At 37.9% G+C, this 16,545-nt stretch overlaps 1 protein-coding gene across 4 annotated transcripts in view; it reads right to left on the reverse strand.

The window, feature by feature from the left end:
- The window catches only part of WDPCP (WD repeat containing planar cell polarity effector), a 368,266-nt gene that overhangs the window by 161,282 nt on the left and 190,439 nt on the right, over positions 1 to 16,545 (reverse strand). Inside the window, exon 2 of one of the 4 annotated variants that reach the window (XM_081940858.1) lies at positions 4,432 to 4,497. The exons of the other annotated variants lie outside the window; for them this stretch is intronic. The gene's annotated coding sequence lies outside the window, so the exon portion shown is untranslated. The remainder of the gene's footprint in view (positions 1 to 4,431; positions 4,498 to 16,545) is intronic. 4 annotated transcript variants of the gene reach the window in all.

Here is a 16,545-nt window from a genome sequence, read left to right on the forward strand (position 1 = left end):
TCCCTTGGATGAGGCTGTTGCCCATACCTTGATTTCTTCCGGCAAGGTACTAAAACCTGGGCTCTTTTAATAGATCGCTTTGCACCATCCAAACTGAACATATGTATTGCCAATAAGCCCTTAATATGATTTTATTCTATTTAATTTTTATCCTACATGATTCAGAGGTATACAGGCTGAATAAATAAAAGTGAGCAACAGCATTCTCTTACACACAGCCATTTTCTTTTTAAAAAAAAAACTCTCCAACAGTGTATAAATGTATGCTTCATTGTTTCTGTATCCTATGTAAAGACTTGCCCTTCTTACTAAAATGACTTTCACTTTGCCTAAAGTACTTGTGGTTCATACTGGATGAGATATATGTGTGTGAAAAAGCCACTTTACCAAGGTATTGGGTTTTTCTCACTCAAGTTCAGGAACCAGATTCGTTCTAGCTTCATGCCAATTCAGATGTCTGAGTTTCAAAAGTAATACTGCCATGCAAATAATTAGCATTTTCATTTTCTGGTAATTGTGACTCAATTTAGTGCTTCAAAATTTTGGTATACTTTTTAATAAAACGATGCTGTATAAAATGCTGTTAAGATTCCACACATTTTCATTCATCCCCTAACTTGTTATATTCTCATATAACAAGTTGGGGGAGGGAGGTCCATATCCTATTAATTAGCTTGATATATTATTACAATATTTATTTAGAGTTATAACAATAGATACTGTAAAACAGCAATATCCCGCTAAGGAATATATTTACTAAACGTAAATTTTCCAATGGTCTCCTATTGTATAAATGTTTATTACTTAATAAAAGATTTGCTACAGAATTACAATAGAGCTTGTAATGCACAAAATGTATTATCCAATATATACTTCTTTAATAGAATGATCAAAATGACAATAAAATGTATTTTACAGTGTTGTGAAAAAAAGTATACTGTTACTAACAAGATCAAACTGTTCCTTTGTCTCATAGTGAAATTGTCGTTTTCCTTTTCCTGTAAGCAGTTGTACAACAAAGTACCAATCTAAGTTGAAAAGAAATAAGTTCCTACCCAAACGTTGATGATTCTGTGTAAATAGTTAAAGTTTTCAAATAGTACAATTCATTTCCAAGATTTTTTGTATGAACCTTGTTCTATTGGCATTCAGTTATTGTAACATTATTTGTAAAAGTATGTCAGAATAAAATATTTAGCTAAGTAGGTATTTATACAGTAGTTAAGGTTTTTTTTCTTGTTTGGGGGTGCTAATATCTGGATTTCTCAAAACTGGAAATCAGGCTTTTATTAGAATCTAGATTCTTTGTGGATATTACCAGTGGATATTATCTGCAGCTTTGAAGTTTCCTCTAGGTCTGTCATTTGGTTAGGCTGCTGATGGGTACCTGGGGTGCTTTGTCCTCTGGGATGTTATTTGGCTTTAATTCATCTCTGATTATAAGCAATTTATGCATTTTATCTGTTTTATATAAACATCAAAGGAAATAGAGATGCCTACTATGCAAGCCCTATTACTGATAAAAAGATGGCAGTGTGATCTTATTTAGTTTTAGTGTGATTCTCTTAAGCTCTCTTTTACAGTTTTAATATACAGTGGTAAGTAATATGTGTTACTATGATAGGGATATTCTATTACATGGTTAGTAATAGTTTTGATTTTGCAGATAATTAGGAAAAAATACACACATTGCCAAAGAAAAGAAAAATACACTTTGTCATTATAGGGCACTGAGTATAGATTAATGAGGAAAAAAATAATTTCAACAACTATAGAATCAGGCCACAGCATAACAAAATTAATGGTAATCAATGTTTCGAGATTCACTCACTACCCTAAAGTCTTCCCTGATATGAATAAGTCTACAGAATCACTATGATATAATCTTCCCTTGACTAACTAGATTACTACTATTGCACATCAAAACAGATAGCAACTATAAAATATATATTTTAAATAATCATCTATAAAAGGTCCTGGATGTCACTAGAAGCTGACCCTCAAGCAAAATTACGGCTTGGGAAAATGTAATTTCTCCACAGTCTGGACAACATACTGTCATAATTTAAATAATACTATGGGCTAAAATAGAATTTAGCTACACTTTGATTTGGGAAACTGGATAATAGTGCAATTGTAGGAGACGGAGTAGCCGAACCTGGGGTGGAGTTAAAAGAGGGATCAGCCTACAATGGATGTCAGCAACCCACGACTCCAGAGCCACATACGGCTCTTTCGTCTCTCTGCTCCAGCTCCCTATCAGGTGATCTCACCACTGGCTGGCCCTGCTCCTCACCCTCACCTCCCAGTCACTGCTCACCTGGCCTGAGAAGTTAAGGGTGACAGCAGGGGATGGAGACTCGCTCCATATTCCAGAGTGGGAGCAAAGCGCCCCTGTACTTGCTGGGTCTCACAGGCGCTTCTTCCGGCAGCTCACTCTCGCCTCCCAGTTGATCACTGGTGTGCTGCTAGTCTGCCATCCTTGGTGGACAGAGCAGCATCAGCGCCAGAGTGACTAGCGTGCACAGATTCAAGATGTGCGCATTTCTCCCTGCCTCCTCCTGTGGCAGGGGAGACGACAGGCCTGTGGCTGCCAAGTGTGGGGTCACACCTTGGATGGAAGGGGAAGACAGTTTCCAGCATGCTCCTTGGTTGCCCTCCACCTGATCTGCTTCAGAGATGCTGCAGCTCCTGTCACTCCATTCATGCATTGGCTCATTCTGGAGACTGAGTACTGGATGAGTGTAATGATCTGTCTCTATCTATGCCTGGCTCACCAGACCTTGCCAGGCACACAAGAATTGTTAATGTGCCTGATTTGTCTCAGATAAGTGGCTTTGCACCTGCATGGGCAAGTTACACTATTATGTCTGCTCTTGTGCAAACACACACACACACACACACAGGAAAAGAGAGATTCAATGGAGAAGAGCTGTCTTTTATACCCAAACACGTATTCTTGCAGCAACCTGCTCTTGCACATGGATGCAGAATGGCTGGGAAGGAGGCTGTTTACAAACATGCACTCACTTGTTGAGTTTTTGTATTTATAATGATATAACAAGAACTTACAGAGTAAAATCATTGTCGTCGTCCCCGCCATCCACTGAATGTATTATATAACCAACACTTTTAAAATGTCAATAATTTCAAACAACTCTTGGGAAGAAATATGCTAAAACATAGGGAAAAAATTCTGAATTTGGAAAAGATTCCTCACATTAGGAAAACAATGTAGAAATATTCATCTTTTTAACTCCTACTACAATAGAAGGCATAAGAATACTACTAATATTTTAAGTTATAATTATTTAAGTAACAATTACAAATATGAAGTGTTTCCACATAAGCAATCATATATCTCACTTTCTATTCAACTGCCTATCTAAAAGATTTATGTGAGATAACCTCTTATTCCTAGGAAGAATAGGATAAAAAATTAAAGATAGTGTTTTCCTACACACTGGAACTTTATCCTAAATTGATTTAACAATAGAAATAGAGGAAAACTTTTCTTAAAATCTGTAATTCCTCTTTAATCTTCAAATTTACTTTTTCCAGATGTTCAAAAAATATTCCATAACAAATTTTTAGGTGATACAAAACTAGCCCCATTCTTTTTAGGGAATTGCTTTAAGGCAATTAAAAGCCTTCCACAAATTAAAGAAGCATTTTAGTCAATAGAAAAATCAATTTTAAAAAATCGATGTGATAAAATGATACAATTCTCATTATTAATCACTTAAATTGTCAAAACCTTTGCAAATCTATAATTAAAAGTAAGCTTGAAATTAACAGAAATTACTTTTGCATAGTAATATACCAAACTGTGTGATCGGCATTATGAAAATTCAGATAGAAAACTTCATTTTAGACAGAATTCTATAATATCATATCTACAATACTTTGACAGTATAAAAATCAATTGGTATAGAAAAATTTCATTGTGCCTCCATTCTGAATTCTAAAATAGAATTCAGTTAATTTCAGTGTAAAAATTAGGCTCATTTATAATAATTTTATTGAAAAGTAACTTTTATATACATTCAGTAATATTTTTCACTCACCTAAGAATACAATTACATACATTATACCAGCTCAGGGTTTTTTTGATTGAGTTTCAAAATTAGCAATAATTCTAATAAATACGTGCGCGTGCGCGTGCACACGCACACAAATATAAACAATTCCTCCCCAAATGCAAACATATTATACAGATTTTAGGGCAATAATCAGAGATTTAAGTCTTTGTTTTACATTTCCTAAATATGAAAACCCAATTTGGATTTTTCTGCTTGAAAATAAGAAATTAGTATCTCTAATCTTACCCTATAAAAACCTAATTATTGTTTTAAATTAAAAATAGTATTAACACTGACCCAAGATCATAGTATTTTGGAACATTAAAATTATATTCTTATATTTACTTACCTGTGATTCAGCTAACTAAATTCAGTGATATTTTTTCTGGATAAAGCAACAGAAATTCTGGATGTTCTGTACCAAAATATAAGGAATAAATGGAATCAGGAATTGCAATACTTGCCTGCATTCTTAAAATGTATGTGGAGGGGCGGCAAAATTTCATAGTTGAATCAACCCACTTCACACATGCCATCTCATCCATTTGAGACTTTGGTCAGTAAAAAGAAAAATTAACAGAATAACAAGAGTTGGAAGGGACCTTGGAGATCTTCCTAGTGCAGTGGTGGGCAACCTTTTTTTTCAACTGAGCCAAATCTCGCCAAAACCACGATTGAAATTTATTTTGAGAGCCACATTTTTAAAACCGAAAATACATAGGATGGTACACTGTTTTTAGTTTCAATAAACTCTGGCATTTGAAGCACGCAAGTCTTAAAGCTGTCAAGTTACAAGATCCTTGCATCCCTAACCCTTTAGAAAAAAAACCCCAGGGGTCTTCAAACCTGACAGCTTTAAGACTTGTGGACTTCAACTCCCAGAATTCCTCCTCCAGTCATATTGGCTCAGAAACTCTGGCATTGAAGCATGCAAGTCTTAAAGCTGTCAAGTTGCAAGACCCTTGCACCCCTAACCCTTTAGAAAAAAAAAACCCAGGGGTCTTCAAACCTGACAGCTTTAAGACTTGTGGAGTTCAACTCCCAGAATTCCTCCTCCAGTCATGTTGTGGCGACGTCATCTGCGTGGATCCATCTTCGGCTTTTTTCACAGGGGGCAGGGCTGCTGCTGAAGATGTTGACGAGCCCCTGCCGCCACCAGAACAACAGCTGCCTCCTCCTCCTCCTCCAACAGCACCACTACATTTGGAGTGAAGCCGCCAAAGCTCCTGCTGGCGCCCCCCTGCACTCGGAGCACCGCGTTACCCCTGCTGCTTTCTCCGCCGCCGCCATGCTTTTGAGAAGCCATGAGGCCTTTTTTCCCTGCTCCTGCCCCCCCGCCACCTTCCTACTGGCTCCCGCGGCCTCATGGCTCCTCAAAAGCACAGCAGAGGAGGAGGGGGCAGGGTAACGCGGGGCCCAACTCAGGTACTCCTAATGGTGGGGGAGGCGCCGCTTCCATAGGCGGGGGCGCCGGCGGGAGCTTTGGCGGCTTCACCTCTGCCGCAGCGTCGGGTGCTGTTAGAGGAGGAGGAGGAGGCAGCAGATATTCCGGTAGCGGCAGGGGCTTTTCTTTAGCTGCAGCGCCGGGTGCAAGCAGCTAGGATTGGCCACCCACAAAGGACCTCCTCCCCGGGCTTGCTTTCCTGGCGTCAGTCGCCCCGCGCTCACCAAAACAAGTCCGGGGAGGTCCTTTGCGGGCAGCCAGTTCTAGCCATCTGCAAAGGACCTCCCCAGCCTCCGGCGTCTGTGACAGCAGAAAGCACTGCGCGGCAGTTGGAAACTGCTGCGCGGTGTTTTCTTGCCACCTGCGCGGGCGCGCAGCCACGCACCTTAGAGGGAACAGTGGGAGGGAGGGGAGCGGGCGCCCGGCACACAGAAGAGCCACATTAAAATGTGTAAAGAGCCGCATGTGGCTCGCGAGCCGCGGCTTGCCGACCACTGTCCTAGTGCAACCCTCTGCTAAGGCAGGAAATCCTATATCAATGGTCCCCAATCCCTGATCCGTGGACTGGCATCAGTTTGCGGCATTCCAGCAACCGGTCCATGCAACCAAGCGAAGCCCCATCCACAGGATGCAAGCAGCACGCAAAATCATGCCCCTCCAGTCCATGGAAAAACCTTTCTCCATGGAACCAGTCCCTGGTGCCCAAAGGTCGGTGGCCACTAACCTATACCAATTCAGACAGATGTCTAAAATCTCTTCTCCAATATCTTCTCAAAAACCTCCAGTATTGGAACACCAACATTTTCTAGAGGCATGTCATTCCAATGATTAGTTTTTCTAACTATCAGGAAATTTCTCCTTTTTTTATTTTTGGATTAATCTTTTTGTTATAAACTTTGCAGTAACTCAACTCGAAAATGGTGATGCAATTGATGAGAAATATTTTTATTTGATAAAAAGTGGTGAACATGTTAGTATGATATATGTTTTACAAAGCATTTAACAATTATTGTTAAATAATTTACCAATTATTGTTAAATAATTTAATAATTTAACAATTATTGTAGTGGCTTGCCATTTCTTATATGTTAATTATTGTTATATACATTTGTTATATATATATGTGTGTGTGTGTGTGTGTGTGTGTGTGTGTGTGTGTGTGTGTGTTACAACCCCTGGTATGCCTAAATATGGGAGGAAGGTCACTACTCCCTCTTTCTGTCCTTCGGCTCATCACAGAAGACCATGCAGGCAGAAAACCATATTTTTATTTTTAATGTTGCCTTTTTAGTCAAGTCAACTGATAAATAAATAAAGGGAGACTAGTATAGATCTATTTCGAGCTAATTAGCTCTCATCAGCTAGCCATACCCTTACTGGGATTTGAACGAGAGCTAATTAGCTCGAAATAGATCTATACTAGTCTCCCTTTATTTATTTATCAGTACAAATACAACACAAATATAAAAAAAAGGCAACATTAAAAATAAAAATATGGTTTTCTGCCTGCATGGTCTTCTGTGATGAGCCGAAGGACAGAAAGAGGGAGTAGTGACCTTCCTCCCATATTTAGGCATACCAGGGGTTGTAACACAAATACATACCTATTTCCCTGGCTCAACTGATAAGGAGGCGAGCCTGTGGCTTAGTGGCTAAGACTCCTGCCTAAGATATAATACAGCCCAGGTTCAAATCCCAGTAAGGGTATGGCTAGCTGATGAGAGCTAATTAGCTCGAAATAGATCTATACTAGTCTCCCTTTATTTATTTATCAGTACAAATACAACATATATATATATATACGAAAACACACACACACACACACACACACACACACACACACATATATATATAATGTTGTATTTGTACTGATAAATAAATAAAGGGAGAACATATATATATATATATATATATATATATATATATATATATATATATATATATATATATGTTATATATATATATTGTTATATATTGTTATATATATATTGTTATAACAGGGTAAGATTTTTAGCTTTCTTGCTTGAAAAGAAGTTATAATCTAAGCATCTCTTAAGAAGCATAAAAAAGTGTATGTAAATACGAAAGTGCAGTGAAATGCCACTCCATCACATATCCAAAGTGTTTCATTTATTACCTTGCCATTTTATATGGAAATAATTCTCTAATTGCGTATTTCGCGCCTTTTGTAGTTTATCTCTACACCTTCCAATTTCTTCTATGTCTTGAATTTTCCAGGAGAGCTAATTTCAGTACAATTAACTATTACAATACCATCACTTGACTGAAATATGAGTTACATTGGCAACTAAATGTAGAGAGTTGGTAATGTGGTCAAGAAAAATTTAAATCTCTGTATTTATCTAGAAACATTTCTTTTTCCTTATGGTTGGCTTCTTATGACTATTGTTATAATAATATCTAATATACTGTGTTCTAGATTGACAAAAAATGAATGAGCAAACTGCCCTAATGCTAACTTATAACTGAAACCCACCTTTTCTATTTCCAATATTGAAATATCCAAAGCCTCATTCACATTTACAAAGATTTGTTTTTTAAAAACTCTTACATGATCATATACCATATTTTTCAAAGTATAAGACATACCTTTTTTCCTCAGAAAAGAGGCTGAAAATCTGGGTGCGCCTTATACATTGAATACATCATTTTTTGCCTCCCGAAGCCCCGCCCCTTCACCAAAATGGCCGTGCATAGCCTTATGGAGGCTTTCAGAGAGCTCCTGGGGGCTGGGGAGGGCAGAAATGAGCAAAAAATGGGCCGTTCCCTCCCCCCAGCCCCCAGCAGCACTCTATAAGCCTCCATAAGGCTGTGCATGCTTTTTTTTTTTTTACAAAAAAACGGGCCTGTTTTCCTGAAAAATGGGCCAATTTTTGCTCGTTTTTGCCCCCCAGGCCCCCAAGAGCACTCTGCAAGCCCCCCCCAAGGCTATTATTCATGCCTTTTTTTTAAAAAAAAAAAGCAGGGCGTTTTTGCGAGGTTTGCAGAGTGCAAAAACGTTTTCCCCCCTTTCGGAAAGCTCTTTAGTTAAAGTGATTGATGAGAATTAGATTGATCAAGTGCTGTTCCAGCAGAAACAAAGTCTTAGGTGCTGCAGATTGTCAGTGATTTCTTTGTCCAGCACATGGATGAATACACCTGGAAACATCTACCTACCTACCTACACACTTTCTCTCCCTACCTACCTACTGTATTTCTCTCTCTCTCTCTCTCTCCCTCTATCTACCTACCTACCTACTCTTTCTCTCTTCCTACCTATCTACTGTATTTCTCTCTCTCCCCCCTCTCCCTACCTATCTACTATATTTCTCTCTCTTTCTATTTCTCTCTCTCTATCCCTCTACCTACCTACCTAAACCCCCCTCTCTCTCCCTACCTACCTGTATTTCTCTATTTCTCTCTCTCTCTATTTCTCTCTCTCCCTCTATCCCTTTATCTACCTACCTACCTCTTTCTCTCTCCCTGCCTACCTACTGTATTTCTCTTTCTTTCTTTCCCTTTCTATCCCTCTATCTACCTACCTTTTTTTTAAATTTGCCTCTTCAAAACCTTGGTACGTCTTATACTCTGGTGCAGGGGTGGGGAACTGTGGCTCTTTTGCGACTTGTGGACTTCAACTCCCAGAATTCCTGAGGCAGCTATGTTGGTTCTGGAATTCTGGGAGTTGAAGTCCACAAGTCGCAAAAGAGCCACAGTTCCCCACCCCTGCTCTGGTGCATCTTATACTCTGAAAAATAGGGTAACTTGTTACTATTTTGGATAACCCAAAGTTACAATTTCAGTATATATTTTCCTTACCAAGATATTTTTCAAAATAAAAATGGCCCAAATCTCTGCAAGGTTTGTATTTACTTATGAAATTTTACAACTAGACTGATAGCACTTACAACATTCTTTAACACAAATGTTACTTAAGACTGTTGACTACCAGCCTAATCTATACTACCACCACTTTTCTTTAGCGAAATAAATTGATATCAGGATCTTAAATACTGTAGCTACTAATTAATATGTCCAAGTATATTACAATGTCAGATAATTTACATAAATATACACATGGATTAAAGTGCATCTTTAATCCTCAAAGTGCCTCATTTATTAAATGATATATTGAGAGTCCAGTTCATGAGAGAATAAATGTATTCTGAGACAGTAGCTTTTATTCTGGAAAGAAACAAATTGCAAGTGTTAGCTGATTCTTTAGAGAAAATATAATAAAACAAATTCATATCCTAAGGCATTTTACACACCTAAATGCTACTCAGTCTTAATCACTGTCAGTTGGAAAATGTAATTCAGCATAAATTACTTCTGACTAACTCTTTTAATCCTTCCTTTTACTGATGATGCAGTCACTCTTTGTGCTGTCAGCTATGTCTCTCTCTAACTGAACTTTTTGAAAGAAACTCTCTAAACTTGTTCCAAGGTTGCTTGTTCCCCTGTAAAAAATAGATCCTTAGATCACATTTCTTAAAGACTACTGTAGGTTCAGGTAGCATAACTAAAAACTAAACAGGTAATAAACTATGAAGAAAAATGCTACTGTTTTGAGAAATTTGGTTACAGGGGCCATGATCTAGATTATGGAAGGACAGTGAAAAGTAGAGAGAGATCATAAACATTTAGAGGCCATTTTTAAAAGGCCAATTGGACTGGCTTCTAGGAATCATAAACTTGCAGAAATAGTAGCTGCAAAGTACTTATAGGTCAGAGATCAATTTGCAATGTTGGCCTTTGGGGGGGGAAAAGAAGATGGGAACTGAGACAGAATATCAACATCACCTGGACATCTTGGGATTGAGAGATATAATTGGATATCGGGTATTGAACCAATAACTGTAGCAAATGAAGCACTGGTGAACCAGAATGGATGCTGCAACATTATCCTGGGACACGTATATTTGCCTTCATAATAACGATCTTGCTCAAATAACGGTCAACACCTTTAAGGACACTGAGTTACATATTTCCTTTTCTAATCATTTTCAGAAATTACTTGTTAATTGCCTTTTAGCTATTAGGAACATTTGGCTCAACAAATTCTAAGTACATTAAATGAGTTTCCTTCAATATTTAACAAAAGAAAATTTAAATACAAGTTCAAAAACTTATTTTTTTTTGAATAGACAGCAAAAGGGTGATTACAACTTTTAGGAAAGCTACAAATGAACTAAGGGGCCAGATGATTTGAAATACAAATTTGAAATTAATTATAAGAATCCTGATAATGCTTTGGGGGGGGATTCTCTTTTAAAAAATGATAATGTGAGACTGTGAAGTCTACAGGGAACCAAAAGGAACTAATGATTACAATTGAAGGACAATATTTAAAATTGCTCATATTTCTTGTGATGAAGGGGATAATCATTTCTTTATATATTTATTTACTTTACTAGATCTTTATTTTTCTTTTCTAGTTTGTATTAGTATTAGTTTTTATCTTTGTGATTGTATTTTTAATAAATTACTATTAAAAATAAATATAAAAAGATATATAATTCATTATCATTCAAGTATTGATGATACTGAATACTGAACTGGCAGTTGATTTCACCTAGCAATTTCATGTAGAGCCTAAATGGAAGAAAAAAGTGTGTTGAACTTTGTGGAAACCCACAAAGGAGGGACCTCCTCCCATCAATATCAACTACATACAAAGGAAGAGAGAAGATGTGGTTTACTAGGAGACATTGAATCTGTTCCTCCAGACTGTAAGGAGACTTCCTTAGCTATTAATTAGTAAGAATTTGGCAGAAGGGCTAATTTGTTTCTGGGGTTGTTCCTAGAGGGTGAGCCCAGAGGATTAATAATTTTCATTAAATCATCTGCAATTTCAACAATTAATCTGATAAAAACCTCAGGAGATGGACATTACAGCTTCATAGATTTATAACTTTTGTTTCTAGTTTCAGACTTCTCAGATCTTGTATTTTGATCCTAACCTCTGTAGAAATTTTTAAATTGAAATTTACAGCTATACTTTTAGTTCTTGTGGAAATTTTATTCCCTTGGTATTGCTTCCCAATTTTTTCTTTGCTTGTCTAACAGCATTATTTAACATAATAAAGATCCTCAAAATTTATGATTTTTAGAATCTGTTTTGATAAAAACATAATTTGGTTTTCAAGATACTTGTCAATCTGCATTAAGAACTATTACCTCTACTTACTTTCAAGAAAAACCCACCTTGCTTTAAATATTATTTTCATTATAAATACTGAAAATATAGGTTTATTTTTTTAGCTACCATCATATTACATGGTTGTGCAGCTGAACATTCCTAAATAGAAACTTTAATTAGTTATATTTTATTGTTTCCAACTTCAAGATTAACTTTTGTTGATAACTAGTTTGGGCCTGTTTTTCTTTCCTCCCCGCCTCCCCACCCAAAATAAACTTTTCACAAAAAAAATCTTGTTTTAACCACAAGAGAGCACTCCAACACAGGAAATGGTGGGACAGAATGTTGCTGTTTCCCAGTTTTCTTTTCCTTAACCAAAGGAGGGCATTTGAACATAAAAAATTGTTTTTAACCAGAGTCTAACGGGTGGGTTTTTTTTTTTTTCATTTTAACCATGATTATATGTGAATGACATTAATTTCTTATAACAAAGGGACTTTTTTGCTTTTTAATCCTTTTTTTTTAAACAAAATTTTTATTGGTTTTAGGAAAAATAATTAGGAAAAGGGATGGTGGATAAAGTTACAAATTTTGACAGTTACATTATGCAGGAAATGGCCCTCCTCCCCATTCTCATAACTTTCATTTATTAATACATTAAATTGTTGTACTTAATAGTATTTTGTCAGCATATAACCTTTTATCTTCAAATAATTTCAATCATTCTACATCAAACAGATTTTCTAGTTCATTTCTGTGATCTGAGTTTTCTCGATGTTGCCTCCACTCCCCCCTCCAGCAGGGCTCCGGCACCTCCCGTGTCCTGTATGTCCCGTGTAGTGTCATCAGGTCTATCTAGGAGGACTTTGTTTTTTTCCATGAAGGCCTCAGCCTCCATAGTTGTGTTGATTCTAACTCTCGTGTCCTCCCAGAATATTAGCATACCTTCTGGCATAAGCCATCTGAACCACACCCATTTCTGGTATAATTTCTTCGCTAGAAGCGAATAATTTTTTCTTTTATCTCTAACTTTCTTTGGGATTTGTTTCAGAATGGTTATTTCTCTATCCTTGTATTTTAATGCTTGCCCCCTTTGTGCACTCAGAATCTCATCTCTTGTAGTCTTTCTGAGAAATTTAATGTGGACCTCCCTTGGAACATTATGTGTTCTGGTGTATGTTGAGTTTACTCTATAGACCAGGTCAATGTCCCACCCCAACTGTTGTCTGTCTTTTTTGATGTATTCAGCCAGTAAGTTTGTCATAATATCCCTCAGGTCTTCATCATCAGCCTCAATTACGTTTTGAAATCTAAGGAAAAAAGACATGCTTTCAAATTCCATTTTTATCTGATGGTTCTCAAGTTCTTGGTTTCCTCTCTGGACCTCCTTCACCTCCCCCCTCATCTCAGCCGTCCCCTCCTCCAAAAGTTCCAGTCTCTGTGAATTTTGAATCGTTCGGTTTTGGTTCTCTCTGAGCTGTTCGTTCATTTCTTTCAATTGGTTTTTCAAGTCCTCCTGCCCCTTTAAGAGCTGTTGAAACATCTGTTGAAAGTCCACCTCTGCGGGCTTAGGCTGGAATAGAGATGTTAGTGTCTGTTGTCCACTGGGGCTGGACGTTGAAGATGCTGGGGCAGATCCAGCAAAACCCGCTTTCCCAGGTGGTGGTCTTTTGGGTGGCATTGTAGTAAGAAAAGCTCAGGAGTGACTGTGTCAATACAGAGAAGAAACAGTTGTAAAGGTGGATAGCCGAGAGAGATCACGAGGCAGGGAGTCCAGACAAATAGAGACCTTTTCTCAATTCTAAGTCCAAGCAATAAAATCCATTGTTCCAAGTCCAGGATAAAATATAACAAGAGATATCTCTGAGTGTCACGGAGACAAAGACAAAATGCCAGCAGTTTCTGTGGGTGGAGTCAAATTTCAAGGTGCATGAAGACAACGGAAGTGTGCCATCTTGCCCTGCCAGCTCCGGGATCAGAAGGCAACAAACCAAAAGTTTTCAAAGTTTTCAAAAAGAAACAGATCATCACCTCATTTTCACAATTGCAGTAAAATAAATCTGCTGTTTGCTATGAGCGTGAGTTCATTCCAGAGCTCCCCCCTCCTCCTCTGGGGGCAGAGAGCAGTTTAAAGCGGCTTGTCCAAGGGGGGGGAAATCCCCCTCCCTCGTCACACTTCCCAGAAACGGGTTGAAAGTTTTTTCTAAAAAGCTGACAATCTTTTTGTTTTTCCTTCAGTCATAAAAGGGAACGGGGGGAATCTCCGTCTCACCGCATTGTAACTGCGTCCTTCGAATCGTCAGTTTCGCCCAGCTGCCTCAACGCGAAGACGCAGAAGCGCCTCCCCTTTTGTCTCCCAATGCCTAGGGCAATGCGGGGAGCCCCCCGGCCGCTGCCGACACAGGGGGTCCCCCCCTAAGCCGCCCCCTCGGCAGGAGCCCCTACGAGGCTTCCTGTGCCCCCCCCCCGATCAAGGGGGAGCCCACCAGGAGTGCACGGGGCGAGCAAGACATGCTTTTTAATCCTTAATTAACATATATTCATTCAATTTAGGGTTAAAACTTACTTTGTATATAGTGTTTTTGTGTAATATATCAAACGATGATTTTATTTTTACTCAATAGTGTTCCATTTAATTTAATCAGTACAGATACATTAAACATAACATTACATATTATTTTTCAAAAATGAGTAATCAACAGAACAAGGACCTTTCTAAGATGGGAGAATGATACTTCTTCTCCAGAATCTCAAAAGTCTTATTTATATCAGAGATCTATGTATTGGACAATAATCTTATGATTTCATTAGTTCAGCAATTATTATTTATTTATTTATTTTATTTTATTAGACTTATAAGCCGCTCCCTCTCCTCGAAGGGACTCGGGGGCGGCGTACAATAAAAATACATATCACATATTACACATATTGCACAGGAGGAGGTATAAAAAACTCACAACATCAATTTTAAAATAACACAATAATAATAGAGTTAAAAAACATTAAAATACCCTAAAATTTAAAATTGCCAGGGGGATTAGAAGATAGAGCTATAGTTGCGCCAGGCCGGCTAGTTGGAACAGGTGGGTCTTGAGTTTCTTGCGGAAGGAGCGGAGATCAGTAGTAGTTCTAATGTCGGGGGGGGAGGTCATTCCAGAGGGCTGGGCCCATCACAGAGAAGGCCCTACTCCTGGGCGCCGCCCTCTGGCACTGCTTAGTGGATGGCACCCGGAGGAGTCCCTCTCTGTGAGAGCGAATTGGTCACAGGGATATATGGGGCAGGATGCGATCCCGCAAATAACTAGGTCCTGTGCCATGGAGTGCTTTAAAGATGGTGATCAACACCTTGAAACGCACCCGGTAGACCACAGGGAGCCAGTGCAATCACATCAGGAAATGCAAGCAAATTTCAGTTCTCGTCATTATCAACATTTATGACAGGCTGTTAATTAAAGTAGGATCTCAGAATAAGTGGATCAAATAATAAAAGATTCAGACATTTTAATAGAGATAACTAAAGAATTTGGAGGCAAAACTCAAATTAGTGGAAGCAGAGTTGCATTAAAGCAATACAATACAATACAAATATAATACAAATGAACTGTTCCATTCTATATATACATCTGCTTAAATGAAGGCAAAACTTTAGTGTGCACCCAGGATGATGCAATAATATCTATGAAACAATGACCGAGCAAGTATTGGATTGTTCAGTAATCTATTATTTGTAATATTAAACAGTGGAACTCCCAGTTTGAACAGGGGGAGAGTTCATGAACTGTTATTATTACAAACTGAAGGGTCCCCAGGAATTAAAGAGCTTCTTTCAGACAAATTTAACTTCTAAAACTTCTCTAATTACTGAACGTACTCCCCCTCCCATGCATGGTTTGTGAAAGACCAAGTGGATCAGTCAGAAAGGTAATGAAATAATATGGGGACAAAATATAACTTTTTGGCTTGGATTAAAGAATTATGTACATTAAAACACAAATGCTGCATTCCAACATAAGAACCTTATCCCACTGTGAAATATGATGGTGGCAGTATCATGGTTTACTAAGTCTCTGAACCAGGACAGTTTATCATCATTAATGGAATTTATTCTAAATTATACCGCCAAATTCTACAGGATAATGTCAGGGTATTTGTCTATGAACTAAAACTAAAGAGCAAGTGGCTCATGCAGCTGGACAATGACCCAAAACATACAACATGCATAACCAAAAATGCTTAACGTAGAAGAAAGTTAATGTTTTGGAGTAGTCAAATCAAGCCTTACTTCCCGCAAGTCCATGAGTTTTGTGATACTATATAAATCACAAAGGGGGAAAGTCTCACCAAGCTCAATAGAGTTTAAAGTTTGGACAGAATGCTTAGATATATTGGTGTCAGAGAATTTATCCCACATTATCTGTTCTCAATTGTACCCATAAAATTCAGAAAACATGTAACAAAAACATTACAATTTTAGGATTTAAGGAAAATAATGTGTTTCCATTTCGCTTTCTGGGGGGCTTTTTGCTACTAGTCCCTACCTACAAACATGCATGGACAACATATTTTTCCCCTATTGGATCCAAAACATCGCCCACATCTTATTTCATTGCAACAAGTCAATGCTCAATTGCTTTCAATTGTACTACTATGTTGAAGTAGCACTTTATCAGTTATTTGACACTACTGAAGGGAAATCTCACAGGTATTAAATCTTTTAGCTTTGACTAGTATAATGTAGTGGAGTGTATTTATATCGAGTAAAATCATTATATTAATAGAATTAAATCACAATTAAGTTTTCCCAAGGAGCTTTCATAAAGCTCAAGACAGATAAACATGTCACACAGATACCCCTACGAAGGCTTCCTTTGCAACCC

The sequence above is a fragment of the Natrix helvetica genome (assembly GCF_964273705.1).
Source record: "Natrix helvetica genome assembly, chromosome: 2".
NCBI classification, from domain to species: Eukaryota; Metazoa; Chordata; class Lepidosauria; order Squamata; family Natricidae; genus Natrix; species Natrix helvetica.